The sequence below is a fragment of the Pinus tabuliformis genome, chromosome 9 (assembly GCF_031772625.1).
Source record: "Pinus tabuliformis cultivar Carrire ecotype Pingquan chromosome 9, CPIR1, whole genome shotgun sequence".
NCBI classification, from domain to species: domain Eukaryota; kingdom Viridiplantae; phylum Streptophyta; class Pinopsida; order Pinales; family Pinaceae; genus Pinus; species Pinus tabuliformis.
In genome coordinates this window covers 57,677,815-57,693,915 of record NC_142307.1, presented here as the reverse complement: position 1 = coordinate 57,693,915, position 16,101 = coordinate 57,677,815, and positions in this window count along the sequence as shown.

Sequence of the window (16,101 nt, the reverse complement as noted above, 5' to 3'; positions counted from 1 at the left end):
CAATCAAACAATTACCAAGCACTTGCATTTCATATAATAAAACATATATTCAACATGCAGACCAAGGAACACATGAAATAACTCATTAACACAAGCTATTGAGAAAAATAAACCAGTTTGTATTAATAACGAAACAAAGAAACTCTTACAACCTGGCCTTGGTGTTGTGCAAATTCCTCCCAGGGTCCATCAAGGGTTTTCCTCTACTTTGACAAAGCTCACCCTCTCCCAAGTAGAATCAAGTGAAGACAATCTCTCCTCACAAAGGCTCTAATGGAAGACCTAAATCCTGCAGCATTTACCCAAAGAAAATGTATAGCTCCAACCTCCTCTCCTTCTGGCTCAATGCCTTTATTTATAGTGCTGTAAAGAGGTTATTCAGGTCCACTATCAATGGGATCATCCCTCTCTATGGGTGGGATAGCTCCCTTATTGATGGGATAAGTTCCCCCTTAATAGAGATACATGAACCAACTGGAGGCGCATCCATTTCATCAAACCGACCTCTAGAATGTTCTAGAAGTAACCACAAGTAACTTTTTCAAGATAAAACTCGCGCATTTTGCCTTTTACAGAGGGACGCACCTGTCCTTTAACATACAGAGCGTCCATGGACGCAGATTTTGTGAACATGGTCAGCGTCCCCGCAGGTAAGGCTAGAGAGAACCTGCGACCCCAGAGATAAACATGATTTTTACAAGACTTTCTCTCTTCTTTGAGTTTGAGATGGATAACAGAGGCATGAGACTTGCCTAAGAGGGTAGCATGACTTGTTGATTGGAGCCATACTAACTGTAAGTAGTCAAGGTGACATTTTTTAGTGTAACAAGGTGGAATCCTCACATCCTTCCCCTTAGACTGGAAAGTTTGTATCTAGGGGTAAGGTGTCTGGGTCCTGGGTAAGACATCCTATAAGTCTTGGGTCCTACTGATAGTGTCCTGGAGTGTGGCTGGTCTAGTGGATCAGACTAAACCCCAAAGTGGCTTTGCTAACCCGTCGACATACATATAGACCCTCTGTGCTGTGGATAGGTCTGGCACCATCACAGAGACCCTCAAGAAATCTACAATGTAGGTCTCTGGGCTCCCTGTCTGTTTGAGCCTTGTCAGCTGAACAAAATGCTGCTTTGGATCCCTCCGATCAAATTGCTGCATCAGTCTCCTGGTAAACTCGGCATATGTTGTCACTGTGGAGTGCCCTAGTGTAACCATCCCATGAAACCACCAATCCTGGGCCTCACCATCCAAATGCAACGTTGCCACCTCGATGGTCTCTATTTCTGACATCTAGTTAAGCTAGAAAAAAATGTCCAACTTCTCCACCCAAGGCTTTGCCGAACGTTTTGATGAACCATCAAACGTAGGCAAGTGGAATCTACTCGCTGCACAGTGGGTGTCACTATCATGGTAATGCTGACACCCTCTGTGATGGTCGCAGGGTCTACTATCCTGCTAGAGCTAAACAAAATCTCTGAATGAGAGGGCTTCCCTGAACTCCTGCCCATAGGCCTAGTACTCTGCAAAATAATCGCCCATATTTCTGGGCTTTTCCTCCTGCTGGGCTACGGCCCCCGTGTCGGCTCCTAAGAAACTGGGCATGGTAGAGCATGTAGGGGCATGTGAGGCCACCTGCTATGCAGTATCACACTACTCTGGAAAATGGTGGGATGCACCCGATCCCTCACCAACCTGAAAAACCCGTGAGCTCTCACGTTGTCTGGCCTCTACTGCCATGAATCTCTTCCCCATCACCTCAATCTACCTCGATAGATCCTGCATGGATTTGAGGAGCATATTTGCAAATCTCTTCCCGTCATCATCTGCCATTGGATCCTCCTGCTCCACGTCCACCACAGGCTTTTCCTGTTCTGCGCCCACCACTAGAACACAGTCTCCCTCTCCATAAGTGTTCTCCAACCTATGCCCAGTGTCTCTGTATCTCTGACCTTTGTAACAGATATAGGGTTTTCCCTTCGGTGTCATAGATTGCTAGCTCCACAGGCTGAGCCAAATCTATGCTCTGATACCACTGTAATATCCCTTATCAGGAATATTCCTCAAACACAAGAAAACTCCAACCAGAGATGGACTGAGAGGCAATTTACTAGATGTGTCACCTCTGAAAAGAGGACAAGATCTAGAGGCTACCTGGCCCTTTCCAAAATCTATCTAAGAGTATAGGAGAAAACACACAAGTGGTATAATAGCTGAGAATGCTCAAAGAGATACAAATAACAATGGTGCAACATATAACAATATAACCATAAGCAGATACTCAAGAAATGCAAAGAGAAATGCTAAGCCATTTTATTATACTGAGTAATAGAATGAGTACAGGAGGTGATCAGAAAGATGGCACCTCGACTTGCACAAGGCAAGTGAAGAAATACACTCAGGATAGCAAAGGAATGGCCCCTCTCTGAACTGCGTCCAAGCTACTGGAGAATTGCAGTGCTACTGCTGCTGCTAGAAATCAAATGATGATTTGGGGTTTCTCCCCTCCTCGAAAAATGTTGAAAATCTGGAATCAGACTCTACTCAAGAAACCCAGAAAAACTCATAAAGCTTTTCTGAAATGGCCAACCCCCTAAAATCACCCCCTTGGGGTTTTGCGTAGTCCCTCAATGCTTTGCGGTGCCACTGAATGAATCCCTCCAGAAATCTACCTGAAACCTCTGTCAAATCTCTCCAATATGCACAAGATGATCCCCTGCTCTATCGCTTAGCACAAATCCTATTGCAAACCCACAACCTAGAGCTCCTGCTAGAAAGAATTGTTTCCCCCTCTCAGTGCTGTGCAGTCCTCTGAAACCCTGATGAAACTGATGCTGAAATGTTGATGAAACTACCGCTGAAATGCCAATGGAAATACATTTCCCGAGTAAGCACTCGAAGTCCCCTAGGGCTAAGGGTGAGATCTTCGAATGGAGACACTCAATGCACTAAATAGTGCTGCAGACTAGCTAAACAACCAGCATGCTCTAAGTCGAAATGACAATCACAAATACTCATAACAGAATGATCCAAAATGAGGGGGCTCTTCTCTATTTTATAGCCTCTGTCTCTCACAATCCCCTAGGCTCACCTCCTCCTGCGTGATTCCCCTCTTGCCATGTGTTCTTCCCTCCTGTGCAGTCCATCCATGTGTCTGTGTGGGCCCCATTTCTGTGTCCCCCTTTGCCCCCCTTGGCTCCACCTTAAGTCACAACGTTGTGCTACTGGGAAGTGACTTTTTTTTATTCTTAAAGTGAGTTATGTCCCTCATCCTCACTTTTTTAATTTATAAACAACTATAGAAGGAAAAAATCGAAAAAAAAAATCAAATATTCCAATTAGCCATAGCTAATCAGGAATATTACAGCAAATCATTTCTTTACTGCTGATGCTTTACCTATCTACCTCACGGAAGATGAAGAATATTCAGAGATCCCTGATGTGCAAAAGGATGAAGATTATATATTGGCAAATGAAGTAGTTTTGGAGGATGAGTCAGATGATTATCAGCGTGGATATATGAATGCATTGATAGCACAACAAAAACAATATTCATTGAGAAGTAGAGATGTACCATTCAGCCCAGTTCAAAAGAGAAAGGAAGCGCAACCTAAGAGTGACTCCTCAAACATTTAGAAGAAAGGCAAGGAGCCTTCTGATCCAACTTCCAGCAAAGTATCATCTGCAAATGAGAAGACAAATCAGCAAAGTGCAGCAAAGGAAAAGCTTGAAAAGAAGGACCCTCCAGTTAAAGAGGTAGATAAAGTTTCAACTTTTAGTTTAGAAAATGAGATTGCTAAATTAAAAGTTTCAATTCCTTTGACTGAATTGATGAAGAACAATAGTTATAAACACCAAGTGTCCAAAATTTTGAACATAGATCCTTTATCTGATATGGTCTGTTGGCTACTTGAATTGTTTATTGATTAAACAGTCAAGTACCACATTAATTTGTCAACCTGGGAAAGTCCTTTTATTTCAAATGTGACCTCGTACTGTATGTACTTAATTCTAAAAGCATTAAAAGCTGTAGTATACACAATTCTATTTCTGTCAAACTCCTTACTCTATGTTATAACAGTTACAGTATATTGCAAAGATAAAATGAAAGCAATTAACTAGAATACAAATCTGAAAAGAAAAGTAATGGTTGCTCTGTTAGCAGAGGATCAGGACCCTATCCTCAAGGTAAGGATGTTCAGCACTTGCCCCTGTAACCAGGTTGCTAATACAAACTGCAATTCTAATTCACCGGTGAAGTATTCTTTTACAACATCAAGTAATTAACAAAACAGAGTATCAGCAAAGGGAAATTATCAGAGGTAATGCTACAGAATCCAAAAAGAGTACCAGCAGAAAGGAAATTGTCAAACACACTCACACACTAATAGAAACTAAATGGGTGAATCTTGTGAAGAAGGTGGGCCCTGTCCCTCTCACAAGATTCCCCAGAACACAAATGCTGGATTAGATGCTCAGAACAACTTTTTATTCATCTACCAAAATGTCCAGTTACAATAAAGATTCAGACTTGCTTTTGTTCTTCAAAAATTTTCCTTACACTTGTTCCTCCCCCTTCTAATGTAGATGTCTCCTCTTTATAGAGGAGACATCTATTACAATAGACCGTCATAGTTCATTCAGTTAAACCTTCTTATCAAAAATAAGAAATCCATCCTTGTTACAGGATGTCGTTACAACAGTGTGATGGTGTATTCTTTCTTGGGTCTCTTACTGTTACACAGCTGGTAAACAAACTTCAACCGTCTTCTTCGAATCCTCGTACTATCCTTTGCCGCTTCCCCATTGTTGCTGATTTAGTAAACTCATGATGTTCCTGGTGTTTTAGCAACTGTAATCGTGTTTTACCCTTTCTGGACAGTTGCTGATCGTGCTGTGTCAGCATGGAACTCTGCCGGTCTTCTGATAGTTGCTGTTTGTCATTTCTGGTATTCCAGTTGTTGCAAAATAACGTTTTCCCTGCTTTAGATAGTTGTTGTTGCTGATGCTGCAGCAACTGCGTAGTTGCTGTTTATGGTGTTGCAGCAACTGCGTAGTTGCTGTTTCTGGTGTTACAGCAACTATGATTATAATTTCTGCAGACTTTAGACAGTTCAACGGTTACTTAGCAACTTGGTTAACTTTTCCAAAGATAATTACAAAGATAACATGAATATGTAATGAATAATTAAACATATAGTAATGCGGAGAGTTACTTGATACCTTGGAATGATTAGGTCATTATATAATCAAAGCTTTCAACTTATGGACTGAAAAAGGGTAATATTATAGCAAAAATACAAGGTCAAAAATGGTCAATTTGGAGTCCTAACATCCCCCCCAACTGAAAGGGTTGCATGTCCTCATGCAATGCTTACTCTGAATCTGAGTCGAAGTACTGGGATGAGCAGTGTAAATTACTGAGACAGTAGCTACAGGAAGTGTTATCAAACTTGTCTCTGAACCCACAGACAGTCTGTAGTTGCCTCCATGTTGCCTCCTCTTCTTTTTTGGATAATCCAAACTGACCCTTGTATTGCTGACCAGATAACCATAAAAGGGGAAATTTAAATCTGTAGCCAATCCAATTTTCAGCACATTGTTCCATACATCTAACATAGTAAGGTACCCTTGAAATTGCTGCCTGTAAATTAGGTGGATTGTAGGGATGATACTCCTACCTTTCCTTGGGACATTTTTCCCAGAATAGGTTGTTGGCTTTAATAGCAAAAGGTGCCTTCGTTCTCACATAGTGTTGACAATCTCGCAGGACCACTGCTTGTAGTTGCCTAATGTGATCATTCATTCCAGGTTCACTTAACATTCTTTGGTGCTGTGCAATGAAAGTAGCTGCATTTTGAGGTTCATCCCTAATCCAAAGGAGGCAGTTCTGTTCATTATGTTGTGCTGATATGAAGGCGTTTTGCCAAGTGAGTTGGTTGGCTAGAAAGGAAATGAAATCTCTGAGTTGTATGTCACAAACAAGAGGGAGTATATTCATTTTTCTGTCTTTAGACATGGCTTCATTGTGGAGATAAAGCTCACACAACAAATGCTGATCATTTTTGGGTGCCTCTGCAAAGGTTTCAATAAATTGTTCTGATGTAATCACCTGATGAGGTCTACCATCTCTAACTGCCTTTATCTGTAAGAATTTTAGTCGTTCCCTCAAAAATGCTACATAGTTGAAAGAGGGTTTCCTTGTGGCAAGTATTCTTTGAACCAACTCAAACATCTGGGACAGTCTAGCTTTTAGTTTCTTAATTTCTTTGTACTGAGCTCTAGACTGCTCAAGTGCTTCCCAGTTCTTATATGCATAATTGAACCAGATTCCCTTTTGCTGTTGGAATGCTTTCCCTTGTGACAGCTCATATTCTCTCCACCATTTTCCTTTTAATTCTTGAAAACTAGCGGTCTCTATGCATGCATCACTGACAGAGGGAGATTCAGTTTGTGTAAAGGCATCAACAAGAATTTTCTGCTCTGTGATAATTGGAGTAGGCCGGGGTGATTCGATGTCTTCTTTTCCATTTCCAGCCAATGTTTCTTCTTCTTGTTCTATAACAGTTTGGGTAGGCCAGGGTGATTTTATGTCTTCTTCTCCATTCCCTGCTGATTCCTGTGTAATTGCTTCTTCTTCTTGTTCCATAGAAATTTGGGTAGGCCGGGGTGACTTTATGTCTTCTTCTCCATTCCCTACTAATTCCTGTGTAACTGCTTCTTCTTCTTGTTCCATAGCAATTTGGGTAGGCCGGGGTGACTTTATGTCTTCTTCTCCATTCCCTGCTGATTCCTGTGTAACTGCTTCTTCTTCTTGTTCCATAGCAATTTGGGTAGGCCGGGGTGACTTTATGTCTTCTTCTCCATTCCCTGCTGATTCCTATGTAATTGCTTCTTCTTGTTCCATAGCGATTTGGGTAGGCCGGGGTGACTTTATGTCTTCTTCTCCATTCCCTGCTGATTCCTGTGTTACAACAAGCCCTTCTAGTTCTTTTACACTTTTTGGAGATCCTGCTGGTTCTTGTGTTACAGCAGGTTGCTCTATTTCCACCTGTATAGTTTTTGGCGAACCTGCTGGTTCTTGTGTTGTAGCAGGTTGCTCTGTTTGCTCCTGCACAGTTTCTGGAGAACCTACTGGTTCTTGTGTTACAGCAAGTTCTTCTGTTTGCTCCTGCACAGTTTCTGGAGAACCTACTTGTTCTTGTGTTACAGCAAGTTCTTCTGTTTGCTCCTGCACAGTTTCTGGAGAACCTACTGGTTCTTGTGTTACAGCAAGTTCTTTTGTTTGCTCCTGCACAGTTTCTGGAGAACCTACTGGTTCTTGTGTTGCAGCAAGTTCTTCTGTTTGCTCCTGCCCAGTTTCTGGAGAACCTACTGGTTCTTGTGTTACAGCAAGTTCTTCTGTTTGCTCCTGCATAGTTTCTGGAGAGCCTGCTGGTTCTTGTGTTACAGCAGGTTGCTTTGTTTCAGCAGAGGGTTGCAGTGGTTCTGTTTTTGCTTCTGCAGTTTGTGTAACAGCAGGTTCTTTCGTTTCAACCACAACAGCAGAAGATTCTGGAATGACTTCAGTCATTGGTTCTGCAACTATCTTATATCCTGCTTGAGTGTATATCTCACCACAGTTGGTGCACATGTATTCACTCTCTTTACTCTTCTCTGCTGCAGATGCTACCCGTGCTAAAATGTGCAGGCTACGTTCATTTTGATAAGCTTCTTTGACCCTTATTATTTCCTCCTGGTAATCCTGAATTTGGGATTTCAGAAATTCAATTTCTTCCTGCAGGGAAGATATGGTAGGTTGAGCTTGTGGAGCGGCAGGTTCCAGTGGAGGCAGAGGTTGTGTTTCAGCATTGATTTGAACATTTATACCCCCAACAGGTGGTTCTTGTGTGTCACCTGGTGGGGAAGTGGCTGTTTCTTGTGTTGCAGCCACTTGGCCAATATTACCTTGGGTGTCGGCAGCTGGTTCTTGTGTGACAGCTGCCTCAAAAGATAATGTCATGACACTGTGAACACTCTGCATCTCAGCCTCCGAGGGTGAGGGAGAGGAATTTCCAGGGCTGGTGGGAGTACGGGTTTTTAACATGATGGGTGGGGAGCTGGGGAGAGTGTGGCTAGGGGATTCAGCTATTACAGACGACTGAGTCCTTTGCTTGGGTAGAGAAGCAGGGAATTCAGAAATTTTTCTTTTTAGGCCAGCTTTCTTTAAAATAGGGGCAGTGGCGGAAATAGCAGCTGCTTTAGCCGAAGCCCTAGTTCTTCTTTTTTTCGGTGGGGTTTCATTTTTCTGCTGCATCTTTCATTTGAGAAGGGTAATAGGGATGTTATCATCAGAGTCATCAGTAGAAATACCAAATATAGGAACAGATGGGTCGGTTTTATTGGGGGATGGGGTTGTTTCCGTGGGTATTTATACTGCTGATTGTACATTTTCAGCAACTTGTGGGGGCGTTTGCTAGAGGATTTCCTTGGGCATTTGTTCTGGAATATCGTCTGTTTTCTGAGGGATTTCTTCGGGTATTTGCTCTAGAATGTCCTCTGTTTGCTGAGGGATTTCTTTGGGTATTTGCTCTGGAATGTCCTCTGTTTGTTGAGGGATTTCTTCATCCTGCTGAGGTATGTCCTCAGCTTGGTGAAGAATTTCCTCTTCCTGATGAGGAATTTCCTGCTCTGGCTGAGGGATTTCTGCCTCTTGATGGGGATTAATGAGGGGAGGGGGGTTATTTAAGGCAAGGCCTCTATTTATCAACAATTGAGTTAGACGATGGTGTTTCAAGGAATGGAGCGAACACTTTGCGTTGACAGTGTAACGTGACATATTTTTAAGACATCCCAATAGATAATATGGCATATTTATCAACTGACCATGCCTCAAGTGATTCAACAAGACAAAATCGTGTTGGTAAATTACCTGGTACCGGCCTTCGCACGTCAAGTATTGCTTTACGAACTCAGCGACTTTCGGCCATGGTTGAGGCAGTGATTGGAGTGCTACGCCTCTGCCCTTGGGTTCCACCTGCTCGCCTGGTTGAAGAAAATCCTACTACGCATTGAGGATCAGGTGCTTCCTACTGAACCATCGCATGCCATTAGCTGGTAGCCCGGTAACTTGGGCTATGACTTCCTCTGTGACTGGAATTTGAACCCCCTGAATGATGGAAAACCCCTCTGTTAAATTGCATGCAAACTCGAGGACTTGCTGTGCATCGAAGTCTGGAAGTCTCCTAAAATAATCTAGCCATCCCGCTTGCAGGAAGATTTGATAAGCCTCGGGATAGAGCTCAAGAAGTGCTATTGTGCCAGGTTCGTATGTGATGAGATTTCCTCCCATAGCTGTTGTTTTAGTGAAAATTCTCAGTTCAGAGTCGAGCTTCCGAGTTCAGTCCAGAGTAAATCATTACAAATGGTAACATGCCATGATGAGATCACTTTTACATATTACCGGGAGAGTTAAGGGTGGCAGCAGTTGGCGTGCTATACAATTATGACAGCGCTTTGGTAATCCCCCCCCAAAAAAGCTACGAGTAAGTGATATGATTGGAAGTACAATTATTTGGTAGTCCTATCAACGTCTCCACATTAACTATTATTTAATGTCCATACATAATCATGCATACCTTTATGTTTTACCTTTTTAGTTGCTGCGTCGAAAAGTCTTTTCTTGTCTTTTGCTGGATTCACAATGATTAAAGCGGATCTAACAGTATGAGAATACCGGCGATTTTTAGTAATGATGGGAAGTAATAGTGGAGAATTGTAATCATCATAGTGTATGGCTGGTTCTTTTGGTAGGAAATGCAAATAATAATTCATTTCTTGGAAGCTGAAGTGGAGAAACTGGTGCTTTTATAAATGAGAGAAATACTGAAAAAGGCATTACGGCATCGGGAAGTGGTGTTACAGCAACGGGAGTTGGTGTTGCAGCAACGGGGGTTGGTGTTGCAGCAACGGGGGTTGGTGTTGCAGCAACGAGAGTGATGTTGTAGCAATCGGGAAATGGTGTTGCAGCAATGGGAGTTGGTGTTGCAGCAATGGGAGTGATGTTGCAGCAATCAGGAAATGGTGTTGCAGCAATGGGAGTTGGTGTTGCAGCAACGGGAGTGATGTTGTAGCAATCGGGAAATGGTGTTGCAGCAACGGGAAATGGTGTTGCAGCAACGGGATTCCAAAGTCCGCAAAGTGATCTCTTTGAAGCTTTTGTTGTTAGCCCTTTTCCAAATCTAAGATCTGCAAAATAATGAATTGTAATATGGCAACCCTTGGCAGGGATTATTAGTTGAAAAGAATATCTAATCTAAAAAAAATGCATAAATAAACAGAAATTTAAGTGCCTTGAGGGACAGCAAGTTCCCCTAGGGAAGCATAGTGTCTATTTGCCATGCAAGTAGCTTTAAAATCTTCCTTAGAAACAGGCCGCTGATATAAACGGAGTCGATACCCATTCACTAGTAGTGGTGTTCTGCTTCCATCAATCGTTAAAAGTCTGACTATCCCATTTGGAAAAACAACATCCACTTCATAAGGCCCTAACCACCTTGTTCTTAACTTACCTTGGAAATACTCGAAACGGGAGTCATAGAGTAGAGCCCAGTTACCTTTCTGGAACTGCTTTTGTTTGATGGTTATGTCATGCCACCTGCTTCTTTGTTGTTGTATCATGGTTGTTTGATGGATGGCATCCAGTCTCTTCTCGTCCAATTCCTGAAGTTGCTGCAACCTGGTTGTCTGTGCATCAGTCAAGTTAAGGTTAACAGCTAAAGCAGTTCTTAAAGTTTTGATTTCAAACTCTACAGGGAAAACAACATTTTTTCCAAAAACTAATTCATAAGGTGAAAAGCCCGTAGTATTCCTCCAAGTAGTTCTATAGGCCCATAATGCCTCAGGCAACCTTTGAAACCAGTCCCTTCTATTCTCCTTTATTGTTTTTGTCAAAATGGCTTCTATGACTTTATTGGTGCTTTCTACCTGCCCATTTGCTTGGGGGTGATAAGGTGTAGTCATTTTGTGCTTAATATGATATTTCTGAAGTGTATCCTTGAAGCCATGAGAGTTGAAAGGAGGTCCTCCATCCGTGACTAGTTCTCTAGGCAATCCAAATCTAACAAAGATCTCTTCAAATAAAAATGTTAGTACTGCTTCTTCATTAGCTTTAAGGAGTGCCTTAGCTTCTACCCATTTAGTCATATAATCTGTGCATACTAATATGTACACTCTTTGATTGGATGGGGGATTAATGGGACCTATAAAATCTAATGCCCATCTCTCAAAAGGTTCAAGAATTACCTGGGGATTGAGTGGCATTTCATCCCTGTGATTAGGCTGGCCCATTCTTTGACAGTTATCACAGGCCTTCACATATTTCCTTGCATCTTTGAAGAGTGAGGGCCAATAATAACCCATTCTGAGTACCTTGTGTGTTGTTCTTTTATCTGCAAAATGCCCTCCACAAGGGCCATCGTGACAAGCTTTTAATACATCATAAATTTCATCTTCACCAATGCATCTCCGGATTTCCTGATCGATTCTTGTGTGGAAAAGACACCCGCTTATCCAGCTGTACCTAGCACTTTGCTGGATGATCTTTCTTTTTTCCCTGTGTGATAGGTGCGACGGTAATTTTCCTGCAACTAAATAGTTGGCAATGTCTGCATACCAAGGTGAGTGAGCAGATACTGCAAATAAATATTCATCGAGAAAAGAGTCATCTACTGGAATGTTTTCATCAGTTTTTAATCGAGAAAGGAAATCAGCAACTACATTTTCTTTTCCTGGCCTATCTACAATTGTGATATCAAATTTTTGTAATAATAATAACCATCTGGTAACTCGGGCATTTGTAACTGATTTATTCATTAGATATTTAATGGCCGACTGATCAATATGCACAAAAGTAGTGTAGCCAGTAATATAATGTCGAAACTTATTGATGGCATAAATGACTGCTAGGAATTCCTTCTCAGTGACTGTGTAATTTAGTTCAGCTGGTGTCATATTCTTACTGATAAAATAAATGGCATAGGGAAGACTATTTTCTTCTTGACCCAAGACAGCTCCAATTGTAGTATCTGAGGCGTCAGAGGATATATGAAAGGGTATTTCCCAATCAGGTCCTCTCAAAATGGGAGCTGTAGACAACAGATGTTTAAGTTCATTAAATGCTTTTTCACAATCATCAGTCCACTTAAATTCAGCATTTTTTGTTAATAACACAAATAGAGGAGAAGCTATTTTGGAAAAATTCTTGATAAATCTCCTATAGTATCCAGTATGTCCTAAGAAGCTTCTTACATTAGTTTGTGTTTTGGGGATAGGGAGGGTCTGAATTACCTGTATTTTGGCTGGATCGACTTGAATTCCTAGGAATGAGATGAAGTGACCCAATACAATACCTTGATTCATCATCATATGACATTTTTCAGTGCTTAAGGAAAGGTGTGCTTCTACACATTGCTTAAGTACTTTTTCAAGATTCTGCAGTGCATCCTCAAAAGTCACTCCATAAGGAGTAAAGTCATCCATAAATATTTCTAAGGAATCATTTAGCATATCAGAAAAAATCCCTATCACTGCTCTTTGAAATGTTGCTGGAGCATTACATAGCCCAAATGGAAGAACCTTGTAAGCAAAGGTCCCCCATGGGCTAGTAAATGTGGTCTTGTCCTGGTCTTGGGGTGCAATCTTAATCTGATTGTATCCACTAAATCCGTCCAACAATGAAAAGAATTTCTTACCTGCCAAATTATCTAATGCCTGATCAATGAATGGTAAAGGGAAATGGTCTTTCTGGGTGGCTTTATTCAGAGCTCTGTAATCCACACATACTCTCCATTTGCCATTTTTCTTGGGTACAATTACAAGTGGGGAAACCCACTCACTATCAGATATAGGGTATATAAATCCTGCATTCAACAGTTTTTAAAGTTCCTCCTTCACAATTTCCCTTAGATTGGGATTCATCCGTCGCTGGGGTTGACAGACTGGGCATGATCCTTCTTTAATATAAATGCGGTGAGTGCATAGCTCGGGAGAGATCCCCTTCATGTCTGTATAATCCCATGCAAATGCTTCTTTATTTTCCCGGAGTAACTTTATTAACTGCTGTTTTTCATTATCAGTTAAGTTAGGATTTATATTTAATGTTTTGCCAGGCTCAATTTCTATTGTTGTACTTTTGGAGGGGCTGCCTACTGTTGTCTGAGATAAATTTTTATCTTTCAGGTTTTGCTGAGATTCAGATTCCAAGATTGCAGTGAAGTGATTATACATTTCTGGGCTAACCGAAGAAGGTTCAGAAATGAAGCTGCTGATTAATTCATCTTCGGTAGAGTCTTTGAAAGTTAAAGCTTGTCCGATAGTCAAGATGGGTTGGGTTTCTTCATCCTCATAATCTACCCATACAGAATTGTCATTATTAATCATGGGTGTAGCATGAGGATAAAGGGTAAGCTGTTTGGTTTCCTGCCCATTAGAGATGGTCATTGATCCTGATCTACAGCTGATGAAAGCATCCGCTGTAGCTAGCCAAGGTCTTCCTAGAATCAGCGGATGACCCCCCAACTTTGTTTTAGTTTGTAACACCACAAAGTCAGCTGGGTAATTCCAGGATTCTACAGAAATTATTAGATCTTCAATGACTCCTTCAGGTTTAATTGTAGAGCGATCAGCCAACTCTAAGATGGTTGGAGTTTCCCTAATAAAGTTTTTTAACTGTAGCAACTGTGCTATTTCAAGTGTCATAATGTTTATTGCAGCACCTAAATCTACTAGAACTTTAGAGACAAAGGTTTTTCCAACCTAAACTGTTACTGTAGGGTGACCAGGGTCACCATATTTCACCGGAGGATCTTTTTCTGTCATTAAAGCAGTTAGCTCTCCCATCACATGAACTGTGAGGGGGTCCTTAGTTTTTCTTCCAGGTTTTTTTATGCAAATATCTCTAACAGTCCTAGCATAAACGGGAACATCTCTTAGCGCTTGCAACAATGGAATTTTAACATATAAATTCTGTAGTTCGCCTAAAAGGTTAAAAGCGAGTTGCTCAAGTGTTTTGGTGAGGGCCAGAGGTTCAGGGAATGGCGGATCTGCTGTTTGATCATTGTTGTTAGATGTTGATTCAACTGTTTCAGCATTATTGTTAGCTGGTTTTTCTTTTCTAACTTCCTCTTTATCAGAGTCAGTAATGTCATCAATGATGGGTTCAACAATTCTCCCTGAGCGAAGATGGATATCGTTACATTGCATGGGGGAGACAGGCTGATTTTGAATATGAATTACTTGCAGAGCTTTATTGTTATTTGGGTTGGGGTTGGGTTGCACAGGTAGTTGTGGTCTAATTGCTTGGTTATTCAGAGGAGTATTGGATGGTAAGGAAAGAGACTGTTGATGCTGAGGAAATGGCATCTGTTGGCCTACCCAGTTCGGATTCCATTGATTAAAATACGATTGCTGGGGAGCCCAAGGATTCCATATGTTAGGATCAGGAAAAGGAAGACTTGGTTGTTGCATGGGTAGAAAATTCATTGTGTTAAAGGGTGGGTACTGCATTTGGTTCATGGGTGGGTAATTTGTTTGAAAAGGAGAATGATTATTCCAATGACTAAATGCTGTGTTAGAATTCATACCTTGTCTTTGTGGCCATTGCCTCCTCTGTGTCATCAGGTACACTGCTTCAGCCTCTTCTTCAGTTGACGGCAATGCTGCTTTTATTCCAGGCAGAGAGGGGCATTGCTGGGTTTCATGTTCCTTTTCACAGATTGTGCAGATTGGTACCTTATCTAGTGGGCATTCCCTGAGTGGGTGTTTTTCTCTGCATTTAGAACAAAAAATAGCTAGGGCAGCTTCTGCTTCTGCCTGTTTCTTTTTTACCTGTAGAGCATCAATTTGTGAAGCAAAAGAGCTTAACATCTCAGTTTTAAATTCTTCCAATAAATTACCTATTTCAGCCCTTGTTGCTCCTCCACTTGCTGACTTCTGGACTCTTGAATATACGTTGTCCCTGCTTTTTGATCTGCTTACTGCTCCTCTTGAACATCTCATGCAGAGGTTGATAATTTCATCAAATGGTTCCTTGGAAATGTCCCCTTTTCCCAGCATATTCAACATGTCCAAGCAGTCATCTCGTACCCCTTTCAGCAATATTGTTTTCAGAATATCTTTACTCATGGTAGGGTGGTCAGACCGCTGCAGATTATACTGCAGTCTTTCCACAAAGTCCTCCAAATTCTTGTCCTCCTTCTGAACCATTTTAAACATCTCTTCCTTCCTTTCTCTTGTTCGGCAGTAATCCTGATATTTGTCCAGAAAGCTTTCTTTCATCTGATCCCAGGTAGTGATTGCCTGAGCTCCTAAGCTCATAAACCATCTTAACGCATTCCCTTTCAGTGTTGCTGGAAACAGTTTTAGTTTCTGATTAGGACTCACATAGTCATAACTCCTACATAGTATATCGAATTCAAAGAGGAATTCATCCGGGTCTTCAGAGGATAACCCATGAAAGTTGGGTAATGCTAAAAGTGGAATGTTCTTCATAGGGATCTCCAGGGTAAAGAGTGAGTTTTCCCCCCTTCCTTCTGCTCTGTTATCCTCCATTGGTCTTTTTCCTGAATCGCTTGCTTTATCCTCTGTATCTTCTGTCTCTTCAGGTTCTTCTACCGGTTCCTCAGTGTATTCTGGTACTTCCAGCTTCCTTTCAGGTCCTAGTACTTCCTCCGTCTGTTGATCTGTTTGTGAGGAATACTGGATCTGAGGTCTCCGGGAACTCGTCCTCTGTGATGTCTCAGCCTTTGAGATAATTTCGTCAATAAAGGTTTTTCTTCCTCCTCTGCCTTTGCCGCCTGTGAAATTAGGTTTCCTGCGTCCTCTCATGCACCTGTTATTCTTAAAAAGAAATCATTAATGCTTTTAAAATCTCTAGTTGCCTTCCCCAGCAACGGCGCCAAAATGTTGGCTACTTGAATTGTTTATTGATTAAACAGTCAAGTACCACATTAATTTGTCAACCTGGGAAAGTCCTGTTATTTCAAATGTGACCTCGTACTGTATGTACTTAATTCTAAAAGCATTAAAAGCTGTAGCATACACAATTCTGTTTCTGTCAAACTCCTTACT